The 15,523-nt window shown below is 43.8% G+C and overlaps 1 protein-coding gene across 1 annotated transcript in view; it reads right to left on the reverse strand.

Annotated features, from left to right (window-relative positions):
• The window catches only part of BSN (bassoon presynaptic cytomatrix protein), a 253,495-nt gene that overhangs the window by 222,465 nt on the left and 15,507 nt on the right, over positions 1-15,523 (reverse strand). The gene's annotated exons all lie outside the window — the stretch shown is intronic.

Consider the following 15,523-nt stretch of genomic DNA (forward strand, 5'->3'; position numbering starts at 1 on the left):
TAAGTCAACTGTGACTTGACGGCAAAAGGGCAGGGGCTATACTATAACAGAATAGTTCAGGAAGGCACTTTATAAAGGGAAAGTCCCTTGTCCCTGGATTCGGCCTGTAGACTTCAGTTCTCAAGGCACTTGTGTCAAAATTTGAAATCAGGGCTCTGTTGATCTAAGTGCATGGGCTAGTAGACTTAGAAGCAGCTGCATTAGTCATAATATTCATGGCAGATATCAAAAATACACATGTTAATCACGTCCTACAATCATGAGAGTTTGAAACCTTGGAGAGCTGGGGTACCCTGGTTCAACGCTCTTCATGGTGCCTTTGAAGAAGGAGCAGTTGCAAAAAAAAAAAAAAAAGGATTGGAAGACTCACTGTTGAATACATCTGAAATTGCTGCCTCTGCTACCTGCTGCTTTAATTACTTGTCACCCCCATGCGCACCCTCCCCCACGCCTACCTCCTTTGAAGAAAGCTTCATGCTTCAATCTGAACTACCCATTGCTGTTTGTCATGGCACTTTAAAACAATGCAAAACTCCTGCTTGGTCTTGATCACATCCTATATCAGAATGTGTGGATGACACAATCTAAAGAGGACTGTCAGTAGAATTAATTGCCTTATTCATAGTGAATAATGTATCCAACACGTTTTTTATTAGCACTTTTTAATCTTTTGTTTTGTTAAACACCCTTTTCATTATTTTCTCTGACTTTATAAATCAGAATGGAGAAACAGAAGAGGAGAGCACAATGGAACAACAACTCAAACTGTTTGTGCCTAAAAGCAACCTTGGATGTTACTGGTGATTATTGAAAAACATACTCTTCTGCATAGCAGTGGTAAAAACAGTGTTGCACTTACCTGTAACTGTTGTTCATCTAGTGGTCCTCCGTGCAGGCACACATGGGTACTGCGCGTGCGCAGGCCAGCCACGGATCTTTCTGACAAGCTTCTGAAAGGTCAGATATAGGAGCGCGAAGTCGCCCCCGCCCCCCTCTGTCACGGTCCAAGCCAACAGCTCTTCCCGCCCAATTGGACCCATGACAAGGGGTTGGGGGCGCGCTCCTCCCTCAGTTCTCAATCTGCCACCGTGGAGCAGCCGCTCTGATGAGTAACAGCCCACAGCGGGGATGGAGGGAGGGATGTGTGCCTGCACGGAGGACCACTAGATGAACAACAGTTACAGGTAAGTGCAACACTGTTTTTCATCTTCGTGGCCTCCGTGCAGTCCCACATGGGAGAATAGCAAGCTCTCTTACCATGGAGGTGGAGTGTGGCTGCTTAACGAAACAGTGCGTGCAATACGGCTTGTCCCACAGCAACATCCAACTCTGCGTCCACGTCCATCAAGTAATGCAGTATGAAGGTCTGCGGAGACGACTACGTCGCTGCTTTACAGATATCCTTCAGATCAACATGTGCTGCAAAAGCAGCCGAGGAGGCTTGTGACCTAGTGGAGTGGGCCCTAATGGGAAAAGGGCACTCTAACCGGGACTCCTTGTATGCTATTCTGATAACGGAGGAGACCCATCTGGATATGGTTTGTGGGGATGCTTTTTTCCTCTTATTTGTACCCTTGAAACAAACAAAAAGATTGTTATTTATCCTGAAACCTAGAGTTCTGTTTAAATAAAAAAGCAAGGATCTCCTAACATCTAGGTTATGGAGAGTCCTGTCCATATCAGACTGTGGGTTTTGGAAAAAAAACAGGAAGAACGATGTCTTGAGAGACATGAAACTTAGACACCACCTTAGGGAGGAAGTCCAAACTAGGCCTCTGAGTGGAACTTTGTGAATGGGGGGTCGTGTCTCAGAGCGCTAAGATCACTCACCCTTCGGGCTGAAGTGACGGCCACCAAGAAGGCTGTCTTATAAGCCAAGTATGACAGATCGCAGGTTGCCATGGATTCGAATGGAGGTCTAACCAACCTGGCTAGCACTAGGGATAGGCTTCATTGAGGACCTGGAGGAGGAGTGGGGGAAAACAAATTGTTCAGGCCCTTCAGAAAACGTTTGCTATGATTAGAGAATAAAGAAAAAGAGCCGACGCCATAATGGAAGGCCGAAATGACAGCCAAATGTACTTTAATAGAAGAGTTAGCGAGCCCACCATTCTTCAACATGAGTAAATATTCAAAAACCTTTGGTAACGGACAAGATTCCGGTGCGAGACCTAAAGAACTAGTCCAAATAGCAATTTTTTTTTCCATTTGGAATTGTATGAGGCTCTAGCAGAGGGTCGCCGAGCCACATGTAAAACATCAGCCACCACCGATGACCAGATGTTTAAGGCGTTATCTGCCATGCTGCCAGTCGCAGGGTTACTGTATCGTGGTGGTAAACCTGCCTGATTGACAGGAGGTCTGCTACGTGCGGAAGTAGTTTGAACTGACCCTTGGAGAGAGACCAAAGAGTGGGAAACCATAGCCTTTTCGGCCAATAAGGAGCGATCAGGATGGCATGTGTCCCCTCTACGGCCATCTTGCCTATCACTTTGGCTAGCAGGGGAAAGGGTGGGAAGGCATAAAAAAGATGACCCTGCCAGGTGAGCTGAAATGCATCTCCTAGGCATCCCGGGTCCTTGGCAGCTCTTGCACAAAAAGAGGCACATTTTGCATTCTGAGAGGATGCAAACAGGTCTAGAGACGGGAACCCCCACTCGTCGAATATTTGGTAGAGAAGGTCCTCTCTGATGGACCATTCGTGAACATCTGAGCCCTCTCAGCTGAGGGCATCTGCAGTAACATTGTCACATCCCGCTATGTGTATGGCCGAGAGTGTGATCTGGTGTGCTATGGCCCACTCCCATACTAGGCATGCCTCCCTGCACAGGACTCGTGACCCTGTGCCTCCTTGTTTGTTTAAATAATATTTTGCTGCCATGTTGTCTGTTGCAATGAGAATTCTGGATCCAGAGACGATGCCTGCAAAGGAAGCAAGGGCATGTCTGATTGCCCACATTTCAAGCACATTAATATGTAAAGTACAGTCTGATTGGGACCAAGTTCCCCTAACTGTGGTCTCCCCGCAATAAGCCCCCCATCCCTCGAGGGACGCATCAGTAAAAATCTGGTAGTCATGTTGGTGTACCTCTAAGGACCACCACTTTAAGAATGACAACACAGTCCTGGGAATAGACATATGTTTCCACTGGGGATCCACATTCAAAGTAAAATTGCCCAAAAACCATAATTGTAAAGGCCTCATTTTAAGTCTGGTGTGTGCAACCACCGCAGTAGTGGATGCCATGTAGCCTAGGAGTTTCTGGATATGAACAGCAGGTTGTAATCTACAGGAAGTAAAACTATGCACCATCTTTCGAATAGCCTTAACCCTTGATATAGGGAGGAAGGCCCTGCTGGAGGTGGCATCCAAATCTGCTCCAATGAAGGAGACTTGTTAGCTGGGTTGAAGCTGGGATTTTTTCTCATTAATAATCATGCCCAGAGCCTTCAAAGTTGATGTTACCAGGGATATTTAAGACTCCAGGTCAGAGGAAGAAATCCCAAACCAATCATCTAGGTAAGGGTACACCCTACAGCCCTGTTCAGCTAAGTGTGCAATGATGACGGACATACATTTGGAAAATACCCTTGGGGCAGTAGCCAATCCAAAAGGAAGGACATTATATTGAAAATGTCGGCCTGCACAAGAGAAACGTAGAAATGTCTACACGATGGGCGAATAGAAATGTGGAAGTAGGCTTCCTTTAAGTCTACCACCGCAAACCACAGCCTCTGTGAGAGTAAAGGAATGATGTCCTGAAGGGACAACATGTGAAATTTGCACACTCTGATGTGCTTGTTAAGGCTCCTCAGGTCAAGGATAGGGCGTTTTCCCCCCCTTTTTTATCGACAAGGAAATATTTCAAATAAAAACCATTGTGCAAGTCCAAAGGTGGGACCTCGGAGATCGCCCCCTTTGATAAAAGGTCTTCTACCTCATGGACCAATTGTGGGGGGTCCTGTCCCCTACAGGAGAGAGAAGAACCACAGGGAGGAGACAATTTAAACTCCAAAAAATAACCGGTGTTTATTATAGTAAGAACCCAACTATCAGTGGAAATTGCATACTAAGAACTATAAAAACCATGTAACCTTTCAAAGAATAACAGTGAACCCTGTGGACTCCTCACAACCCGTCAGGCTTGGGCTTTTCTGCCCTGATTCCTGTCAGAAGGAAATTGGTCTTCCCTTCTGCCCTTGGCTTTTGAAGGGAATCTCTTTTTCTGCGACCCTGTACAATTCTCAACTTTTTTAACGGATGCTACAATGGACGCGGGTCTCGCCCAATTACTTGCGGCGATATCCTTCAGTCCCTTAACTAAGGGCAACTGTATAGGACCCGAGTCCGAGGAATAAAGGATGTCCATGATCAGATCTGATGGCTTAGGATCCGAAGAAAGAACCTCTATCCCCAGCGACTTGGCCAGTCTCAGGAGTTGTTCGGTATAAGACCAAATGTCCTCGGTTGGGGGAAAAGGGGACGGATCCCCTACTGCCTCATCCGGAGGTGGAAGTGAGGTGGATTCTGAGTCCCTCTCGGAGTCAATGTCTTCTTCCATACCCGCAGGTAAGTTGTGGGTCGAGGAGTGGAGAGGATCAGACGTCGACGGCTCCTTAGGCAGCGGCTTTGAAGGTAGGTAGTCGTAATGTCCCTCTTTCTTACGGTAGTCTTGGGTGCAGCATTCCCAAGAATGCGAGTGGCCGCAACAGGTGTGCCCCGATCAGCAATCGTTGAAATGGGAGTGAGGCATTCCCCATGTCTCTGAGAGGCGTGTCGGGGTCGATGATACGCTGAGATACGCTGCTGAGAAGCGCCCTGGCGCGGAGACCCAGAGGAATCCTGACGTCTAGGCGAGGGAGAATGATGATGCCTCCGACATGCTGGAGATCGAGATAGCTGTTGGCCTCTAGGGGGCGGAGGCGATGCGGATGCCGAGCGACGTCGATTCCCTTCCGAGGGGAGGGGCTCAGGTCCGGGCTTCGGAGCTGCAGGCAATTTTGCCGATTGAGCATCCTTTGAAGTCGAAACGTGTTTTGAATTCTTTTTAGCCTTCTTGGCTGGAGGTTCCGAAGCCGCCCTCATTTGCGAGGGAGCTGGACCTTCAACGGCTTTTGGTGCCGGAGTTGGGACCGAGGCAATAGAAGGGGAGCGTTTGACTGGTCTCCAGGAGGGTTAAGAGCCTTCAGGGAATTTTCCCACTGTGCTGCCTTCAATCGTGAGGCACGCTCCTGCCTCGTTTTAGGAGTAAATAGTAGACAGGCCTTACATGACGCGGGGACATGGCCCTCTCCTAGGCAAAGGAGACATTCCTGGTGTTCATCATTCTGGGCCATTTTCGTTCCACATTTCCCACATTTTTTAAATAAGGCCATAGTGTTCTCCGTCATATATGAAGAACTACACAACTTTAAACACAAACAATTTCTTCCCTCAGGAACTTTGAAGCTAAGACAAAAAAAGTCCTCAGTCCGCGGCGGCAGAAAGAGAACTGAGGGAGGAGTGCGCCCCCACCCCCTCGTCACAGGTCCAATTGGGCGGGAAGAGCCGTTGGCTCGAACCATGACAGAGGGGGGCGGGGGCGACTTCGCGCTCCTATATCTGACCTTTCAGAAGCTTGTCAGAAAAAAACGCGGCTGGCCTGCGAAGGCGCAGTACCCATGTGGGACTGCACGGAGGCCACGAAGATGAACATATTATTTCTATTTAATAGATTTAGAGATTATATCGGGGAAAATACATATTTCAAAAGGTTCAGAGAACTGCAGCTGATAAATATGCCATTATGTAAAGCCTCTTCTCGTGGATTCTTCTAAAAAAATATGGCAAACATTAAGCAACACTAAAAAAAAAAATCCAAATTAGGGAAGACTCAAAAGAGCCAGTATATTTAGTTCCAACAGAAGCTAGATAATGCAGCACAGGAATGAAAAATATTGGATCTGCTATAAAAAGAAAGCCAGATGCTTATTTATTTCTTCAATAAAACAGTAAGATGGAAACGCTGCAAAGTGAAAATGGAAAATGTTTCAGCTAGCTGATATTATCCTTCGCAACAAGGGATAAAGGCCAAAAGCTCAATAAGAGTTAAAGTATCATTACAAATATTTATATGGATAGACTAAACAGTAGAAGCCTCAGAATTTTACTCTCTACACCAGCAAATAAGACAATAAGATGAAGGAAAAACTGTTGTTTTATCAGAATGCTACTATAAGCTAAGAGACTGTGTTAAAGTTTCAGAGATTACTCTTAACCGCTTGCTTTGGGGAGGTGACAAAAACCAGTTGATTATCTATAACGGATGTTCTTCAAATGATCATCTGTGCAGTCACACCTATTGGATTTCACAGCAGCACAGAACATCCTTCTAGAGTGCAGCTAAAGAGATTTTTGATGAAGGCTTCACATGTCTTGAGGGGGTGGAGCCATGCTTCCTGCTCAGTTCTTCCCCTTTCTTCCTTAGAGGGCACAGCAGGATAAAGTGTACCTATTGCAGGGAAAGAGGGTGATTGCACAGATGTGTGATTGCAAAGATGACCACTCAAAGGATATCAGGAATAGGTAAGCAACCTCTTTTTCTTTGTGCTCTTTGCGCACACAGTTCTATGGTACAGACTAGCAAACTGAACTTCCAGAAGGTGGAAGCAACATTGTCATAAAAAGATGTTGACCACCACTCATTCGAAAACAGCATGTTTCCTGGCTCTCACATCCAGGGCATAATGGTTCACAAAGTTGGACAACTGAGACCAAGTGGGTGCTCAAAAGGGTTCTAGTAAAGCTTATAGAAGGAGCCCCGGGCACAGAGTGGTAAGCTGCAGTACTGCAGTCAAAAGCTCTGCTCACGACCTGAGTTCAATCCCAACAGAAGTTGGTTTCAGGTAGCCAGCTCAAGGTTGACTCAGCCTTCCACCCTTCTGAGGTTGGTAAAATGAGTACCCAGCTTGCTGGGGGTAAAGGGAAGATGACTAGGGAAGGCACTGGCAAACCACCCCATAAACAAAGTCTGCCTAGGAAACGTTGGGATGTGACGTCACCCCATTGGTCAGGAATGACCCGGTGCTTGCACAGGGGACCTTTACCTTTTTTTAAAGCTTATAGATGCAGCTATTAACCTGTACTGAACAGTCGAAATAAGCCAGTAGCACCTTAAAGACTACCAAAATTTCTGGCAGGGTATGAGCTTTCGTGAGCCACAGCTCACTTCTTCAGTGTGGCTCACGAAAGCTCATACCCTGCCAGAAATTTTGGTAGTCTTTAGGGTGCTACTGGACTCTTGCTTTTTTCTACTGCTGTTAACAGACTACACGGCTACCCATCATGATCTTTACTGAACAAAATTCAAGTCCAGTGGCACCTTAAAGACCAATGAAGTTTTCCAAAATTGTTGACCTTTAAGGTGCTACAGGACTATGGCTATCCATCTGAAGCTCCCTTCACTGAATGTGCTCTACCAATACCTCAAAGTGGCTGACTTGCCAGTTCATAATATAGTGTAGAGTCAGTGCCCTAATCCAGTGAGTGAAGTGCTAAGAGGAGTCCTGATAACTTTCATGTGTACTTCCATAACAGAGAAACAAGTTGGGGTCTTTTCTTAAGATGGCTGTTCTATACTAATCCCCTGTAAACATCCAATCAATGTAATGCCATTTTTAGGCTGGGAAGGTAATTGAAGGCTCCCTTGACTTGATATAGATCCTTTGTGATCCAGTGTTGACATGACCAGTTCAGGGTGAGCAGGATGCAATGCCTTATCCTGACTCGAGATTTGAGGAGTATGAGAAGAAACATGTATAGAAGTCTGTCTATCCAAGTGGCTAGGAGGGCATCGCCCAGAGTGCTGACCGCTCACTGCTGTAACACTTGCAACACTTGACTTTGAACCAGAGTGGTGTAGTGGTTAAGAGCAGTGGTTTGGAGCGGTGGAGTCTGATCTGGAGAACCGGGTTTGATTCCCCACTACTCCACATGAGTGGCGGAGGCTAATCTGGTGAACTGGATTTGTTTCCCCACTCCTACACATGAAGCCAGCTGGGTGACCTTGGGCAAGTCCCATTCTTTCAGCCCCACCTACTTCATACAGTGTCTGTTGTGGGGAGAGGAAGGGAAGGTGATTGTAAGCCGGTTTGAGTCTACCTTAAGTGGTAGAGAAAGTTGGCATATAAAAACCAACTCTTCTTCTTCTTTGATCAGAAAAGTGAATATATCTACCAACCCCACTGGGAAAATAATGGTTTCAGATAGGTTGTTGTCAAGGGTCATTAATGTGCCACTTTCCCTTGCCTGTCAAGGCTTCTGCTAGGGCATTGTCCTTGCCAGCCACATGAATGGTTATCAAAGTTATTCAACACAGTGTGCACCACTCCCACAGCTGACTTTTCTAAAAGAAAGAGTATAGTGAAGCCTATGCCATCTTGCTTATGTAGTACTTGGTAGCTATGTTGTCTGTGGCTATCTGAACGATGTTGCCTCTCAGGAAGAAGTAAAAGGTCTGAAGAGCAATGAAGATTGCTAGGTGCCCTTCAATCTTATTGAGAACAGGCCTGACTGATGGTGCAATTGCCACAATGGGCATCACTTTACATACATGGATGTATCTGTAGTGAGCATGACCTAAAATGTTGGGGGGGGGGGAGCAGCAAAACAAATTCAAATTAAATTGGTGGTTATTACCTGTAAAGCACTAAATGGTTTGGGCCACCATATCCGAAGGATGGTGCCTTATCCTATACAAACCCACCTGCCAACTAACATCTCTCTGTGTACCCACACTAGAGGCGGCATGATGGATGACCACCAGAGTCAGGTCCTTATCAGCTGTGTCACCTGGATTGTATAAAATCAAGAGATCCACCTCCTGTCACACTTGATGAGTCTTAGACACAAGACAGAAATATGTTTATTTCTGTTTATTTAAAATTGATTTGTTTAACCCCTCATTTCTTCCTGCCCATGGATTTACCTCTGGTGAGCCCAAAGATATGATGCCAGGTGACAGTATTTGTAATCCAATAGATTTTTATGCTGCTTCAAGGGGCAATTCTGGGCAAAAGCCCAGGGTGGGACTCCAGAATCACACACACACCAGCCAGGGCCAAGCAAATGGTGGCCCTGCCACCCCATTTGAGACATCACTAGAAGCTGTCTGTCTGAGCACAGGATGCAGTGGGCATAAGTGGTGGCTCCTGAGCCACCTACCTGAGCCCCATATGGGGCAGGTGCGAGTAGCAGGCAGTCCGACTCTGGACATGGTATGTGCGAGTGGCAGTGGTGGGAGCCTGTGCTTTCTTATTTTTCTCCCTCCGTTAGGGGGCAGGGCCATAGTGGTTCAGCCCCCCTTAAACATGAGGCCTGGGGCAGCTGCCCCATTCCCATTGGATAAGACCATCCTTGGTTGCTTCTTTAGTTTTATTCTTGGTCTTATTAGTGGTTGTACAATTGTTTGTATTGTAGATTTTATCTGTTTTTATATTTAATTGCTGAAAGCCACCTTGGAAGCACATATTGAGAGTACAGGATAGAAATGGTTTAAATAAAAAAAGAAGTCAGTTATTTGACTTGGAAGAATCTTCCCATGCCCCACTCCCCAAAGACAATGGCAGAGTAGCTGGAACTGGAAGCAAGTGAACAGACAATCTTTAACAATATGATCTGAAGATGTAACACAGCCTAAAAAGACTGTGAGCACTCACAAAGCAGACGTGCCAACACTCAAGGCAAGGGAAACAAAAAGGCAGGATCTTCTCCTGGGACATATAAGAAGTGACAAACGACATTCAGGATATTGAGCATATGTGTAAAAGCCTCCAGAATACAAAAGTTAATAATCTAGAGTGGAAACCCAGGAGGGGAAATAATCCTTAAAATTATAGATTTCCTAAAAGGACTCATGAAATATGTTATTTCTGCCATGGAAATCTCTTGTTTGATCTGCTTCCTAGCCAACTTCAAATTGAAGAGGTTTTTCTTATCTTATTCCTAACATTGAGCAATTTTAATTTAAAAAAATAGATTGGAAACAGTTGAATAGACTGTACCAGACAAAATATTGTCGAAGGCTTTCACGGTCAGAGTTCATTGGTTCTTGTAGGTTATCCGGGCTGTGTAACCGTGGTCTTGGAATTTTCTTTCCTGACGTTTCGCCAGCAGCTGTGGCAGGCATCTTCTGAGGAGTAACACTGAAGGACAATGTGTCTCAGTGTCAAGTGGTGCAAGCATGTTTACGTGCTTCATTTTGGCTGAGATCTTTCCTAACCAAAACGAAGCATGTAAACAATCTTGCATCAAAATTCCTTTATGCTTTGTAGGATAGAAATGGGAAGTCATCCTAACTGAGATATGGAAACAGATGGCTTTCATCCCTTGAATGAAACCAAAGAAGGAAAACCTTGAAGTGTCTGATAAGTATATAATACAATTCCAGTTATTTCCATAGTAGCCACAGCATCTGGGAGTGCTCTAGGTCAAAGTCACTCACAAAGAACAAGGCAAATAAGCATCCAAGACCACTTTCCGAGGGTCAGTACATTTTGAACATTAACTCATCAGTGTCAGAAGACTTCATCCAATGCCAATGCTAGAAAAATGCTTAATAATATTCTTTATAATTGTGCTTAATAGTATAATGCATGTACCGTGAGACACACCCAAAGGAATTTTAACCTGAGACACATGAGAAGGGCAACAGTGAGGATCTGACCCTCCCCCATGCTGAAACATTCAAGAAGTATGGCTTTTTACTTTTACTGCCTCAAACTGAGCCAGAAGGTATAGAGAAGACTGACTTTCTTAAAAGCCTGCAATAAGGAATACTTTTAACTCCCGGGAGGGTCAAATTTAAATTCAGCCCAGATGTTAAATAAACTTATATCCCTATGTCAACACTGTACAATAGCCACTACCTAATCCTAATGATCCAAAATGGTATCCCAGGTCACTGTGCCAACCTTATATAAACTCATGTCATCACCTGAACGTGCTCTGTGGCTGAGATTGTTTTCCTCTCCTTTTTGCATTCTGTGCCCTCATTTAAGACTGATGTCATTCCTCGGGCAGTAGTGCTAGCTTTAAATTCCTCTGTTGAGCAGATACAGTCAGTTGTATTACTTTTAAGATTAAAATAATTAAAGCTGACATGGTTCAAAAATAACACCAACTCATTTGGGAAAACAGATTCAACCCAAGTTCAGAATAAGTGATAGCTTGATATGTCAACCAGCAAAGCAAAGAGCAAGGGAACAAATAAAATGTAATTTGCTGGTTCTCATGAAAAGCAAAATTAAATGCTGAGTGGGTGTAAATACCTTGAAGATTGAGCTTAATTTGTAGTTCCCTAAATTATCAACATTCTAAAGAGCAAAGTCATGTCAAAGAATGTTCATAACCTTGCAAGCATTTCTAAGCAAAATTGTGCTCAAGCATCATGATTAATTATCTGCCATCAAAGAACTACTCCGCAAAGAGAGAATATAAAGCATGTACTTGTGCAAAATGTTAAAATAAATTCACATTATTCACCTGGGTACACAGATGTTTGTTAATCTGCATTTAACACAAACTAGAATTCAGGATGTGAGGGGTTTAAAAAAAAATTAGTAGAGAATCGAGGTTGGGAAATTCCAGGTAAGCAGCTGTGCTACAGTGCTGTCCTAAGCAGTTACTCCTTTCTTAGCCCATTAATGTCAATGGATTTGGAAGGGTGTAGCTCTGCTTAGGAGCACTGCAAGTCATTTTCAACCAAAACAAAGAATTTTGTGGCCCCTTAAAGACTAATATATTTATTATGACGAGTTTGGGAAATCTGCTGAAATGGAGTGTGACTTGTCAAATCAGTCTCCATTTAAAATGATTCTGCAACCACCCAGGCTGTTTGTTCTTTCATCAGAATTCAAGCTCATCCATCCCTGTGGCCTGTGATAGAGAATAACTATATTTTCTATGACCACCTTTGAAGTACTTGAAATAAAATAGACTAAGTACTTGACAAATTTAATCATATCTTCTCAGGGCTAAATAGTCTTGAGTCCTTAATATTTCCTTCTCAGGCATAATTTCTAAATGTTTTCAGGCCTTCACAGCTGTTCCCTTAGTTTTCTCTAGCTTGTCAATACCTTCTGAAAAATGTGACATGCTAAATTGGACATAGCAGTCCAGCTGTGGCGAGCTGAACAATTACTCCCTGTAGCTTGGACACTGCACTTCCACCATTGCATTCTAATACAGCATAATCTAGGTCATGAACTGCTCAGTTTTTTCAGTCAGGGTGCTGTAGATGAGGTGTCAGGGAAAATATGGATGAAAGCTCCAACAGAGTAGAAGAACATCACATGAGAGGAAGCGAAAGGTAGCCAACAAGAGACAATGGCTTAGATCCCATCAACAACATCTCTGTATGCATTGTGAGGAGGTCAGTGTTTCTCCCCTCCTGCAACAGCCCTCCAAGTCTGTGCTCATGCTGCTCCTATGTGTCCCCCATCCCTTAAAAACTGCATTTCAGGAGGTATTTCAGGGCTGCAGTGGGATGGAGGAGGAAGGGAAGCTGTGCTTCCATGCATAGACATTTTGGACTGGATCCAACCTAGTAGTTCTTCGCTGAAGAATCTGCAGCAACTGCTTGTGCTTATTATAATCAGAAAGCTACATGCCTGCTTCGTCCTTCATTCTTTCTTTGAAAACTGGGATTATAAAGTGCAAGAACACTATATATGAAATTCAGAGAAGAAAAATGTCCCCTGGTTCCAGTTGTGATCTCTTTTATATACACCAACTACCAAGTGTTTTAAGAAAGTGGTGGGGCCTTAATGTGCCTTAATGATTGCTGATATCCTCTTAATGTACCTCATTCTGAGGCTCTTCATTTCAGAAGCTCCTCTTTGTACTCCTGTTGTATTCACTGTTTGCTTAAATTTGCAAAAGAAACAAAGAAAGGAAAAAAATTGTCCAGGTTGGTTGCTTCTCTTATTTGCTAGCAACAAATGGAAATGGGCAAATTCTGAAATATGTTGATGCTAACTCATTTGAGTTTATAAATCTTTTTATTTATTCTCAACCTTCTAATTCCCTTTAATTCCATTCAGGAAATTCAGTTTCGTTTCTCTAAATGGAAATGCATAATGAACATTCATAGGAAAATACGCTTCATACAAAATACTCACACAAACATGCATTAACACAACAGGGGCATAATTCAAGCAGAGTCGCTGTGCAATCTCCATTAATATCAAATTCCTTTGAAATAAATGGAGATTGAGCAGTAACAGTGGCTAGGGTGCTGCATCTTTAATTGGATGTGATGCTAATGTTTGTGTGCAAACAATATTTGAAATGAAAAAGGATATTCAGCAAATGTTGCACCAAAGACTTTATCCTGTTTTACTCGCAAATGAAAGGTTGCTAAATGAAGAAGGTTGTACTGTGAAGCCTGTTGAAGAGATGAATATATAAATCTTTATGAAAATGAAGCAGTGGTATGTAGTGGTCAGAACATCAGCTTAGGACAAGGAAGTTCATATCCCTCTGTGCTGGCTAACTTTGTGGCAGTCACAGTGTCTCAGCCTAATTCTCCAAGGATCAAACAGCGGGTAGAGCAGTCATATATCTAGGATAATGTATCTCATGGAGCTCTCTTACCATAGAAGAAAGCTTAATGAATCTGGCGGTTTGAGATAATAAGGCACCCCAGGCAACCCTCACCAACATCTCAAGTTTTCAGCCCAGAGCATTCTTTCTCTCACATTGTTGGGGATTGAAAGCAATCTGATTGTTTGCTGAGTACTTGTGAGAATGAAGCTGCATTATGCCAGATCAGACCATTGCTCCATCAAGGGCAGTATTGTCTACTCAGATTGCCAGTATCTTTCCAGAGGTCTCAGGCAGAGATATCTCACATCACTTTCCGCATGATGTTTTTAGCTGGAGATTCAATCTGGGACCTTCTGCATACCAGGCAGATGCGCTACCACTGCTGATACAGCCCCTCCCCAAATTCACAGAAGATAACATTACAACTAAATGGGATCAGGGCCTGGGGCAACAAAATACCTCGAATAGGTCCCAAATGAAACCTCCATATACAGAGTCAGTGCTCCTCTGAATACCAGATGGTGAATGGGGGGGGGGGGCTCTGTTGCAGGGCTGCCTCAAGGCATCTGCCTGGCTGCTGTCAGCTGGAGAAAAGTGGCCTGGATGGACCTCAGCTCCAATCCAGCACAGGATTTTTGTGCTTTATTGTTCCTTCCTCTTGCCACCAGTGTTCAAAAAGGCTGTAACTTCACCTGAGATCCACCAGCTGTCCCACTCACGGAACTGTGACTTGGGTTTGCTGTTACGTTCTTTTACTGGATCCCTCCTGATTTTATCTTTCATTCAGGTTATAGACGTTGTGGCCAGGGAACATGACTGAGAACTGCTGGCAACAAACTGTGGTAGATCACCTTTCTGTGCAAGCTGATATCCAACTGAAGGTAAACTAACATTGCAATCCTGAGCAAGAGTCACTCCGCTATAAGCCCATTAATTTCAATTGGCTTACAGTAGAGTAACTCTACATAAGATTGTACTGTTAATCTTTTGAGCTAGCCTCAACCAAGGTGGGGTATAGATATTTTATTAAATAAGAAATAAATGGATGGATTGGTAAAAGGAGAAATCAAATGTACTTCAGGGGAGGAACAACAACAAAAGATGCTGTATATGACCAATATCTTCTGATTTATTTCATAATAAACATTTATACGGAACTGCCCTACGGAACTGAAGGACTGAAGTTGGACATCATAAAACCTGAGATTTTTAGATTCTTTGCTTTGTTCCTTACTCTATCCAAGAGTCAATTAGTGAAGAAATCTTTCTATCTGTAATACACTACAGCATCAATCTGTGAAGAAGAATGCGTTATTTTATTCAACCCAGTTAGAATGAATAGTGTCTCACTGTGATCTCAGTTCCACTTTTTAAGGACAAGAAAGACAAAACATGTCGGGGAGAGCAGGTCATTTCCAAGACTTGCAGTCAATGCCCCCTCCCACTTTGCACCTTCTATCCAATTATATGACATACCAAAATAAGAACAAAACACTTCTGGGTGAAAGGCAACTTTGAAAATCAAGTTCTTCAAAGGAGTGATTTAGAAATGTTATGCTTGGGAGTGGTTAGCCTTATGTAACATGAAGCAAGGAGTAAACCAGGGTCATTTTCTTCCTACCCAGTTATCTGGGTTTTATTCTTTAAAAAGAATTGTCAGGAATGAAGTTGTAGACCAGAAGTAGTGAACACTAGTTGCCAAATAAAATCAAGGTGGGAGAAGCAGCAAACAAAAACAAAGAAAAAAGGCTATTCAGAGACAGTGAAGCAAAAGCAGAAGAAAACACACTGAAAGCTTCTTCTCATTCCAAAGCTAAAGGAAAGACTGCACTGATCAGACAGTTTCTTGCGTGATTAGACGCACTTACGCTGGTGGTGAGGTCACGCCACCTCCTAAGAGGACTCGCCCCCCCTCAGGAATGCACGATAAATTGGAAA

The sequence above is a fragment of the Euleptes europaea genome, chromosome 1 (assembly GCF_029931775.1).
Source record: "Euleptes europaea isolate rEulEur1 chromosome 1, rEulEur1.hap1, whole genome shotgun sequence".
Taxonomy (NCBI): Eukaryota; Metazoa; Chordata; class Lepidosauria; order Squamata; family Sphaerodactylidae; genus Euleptes; species Euleptes europaea.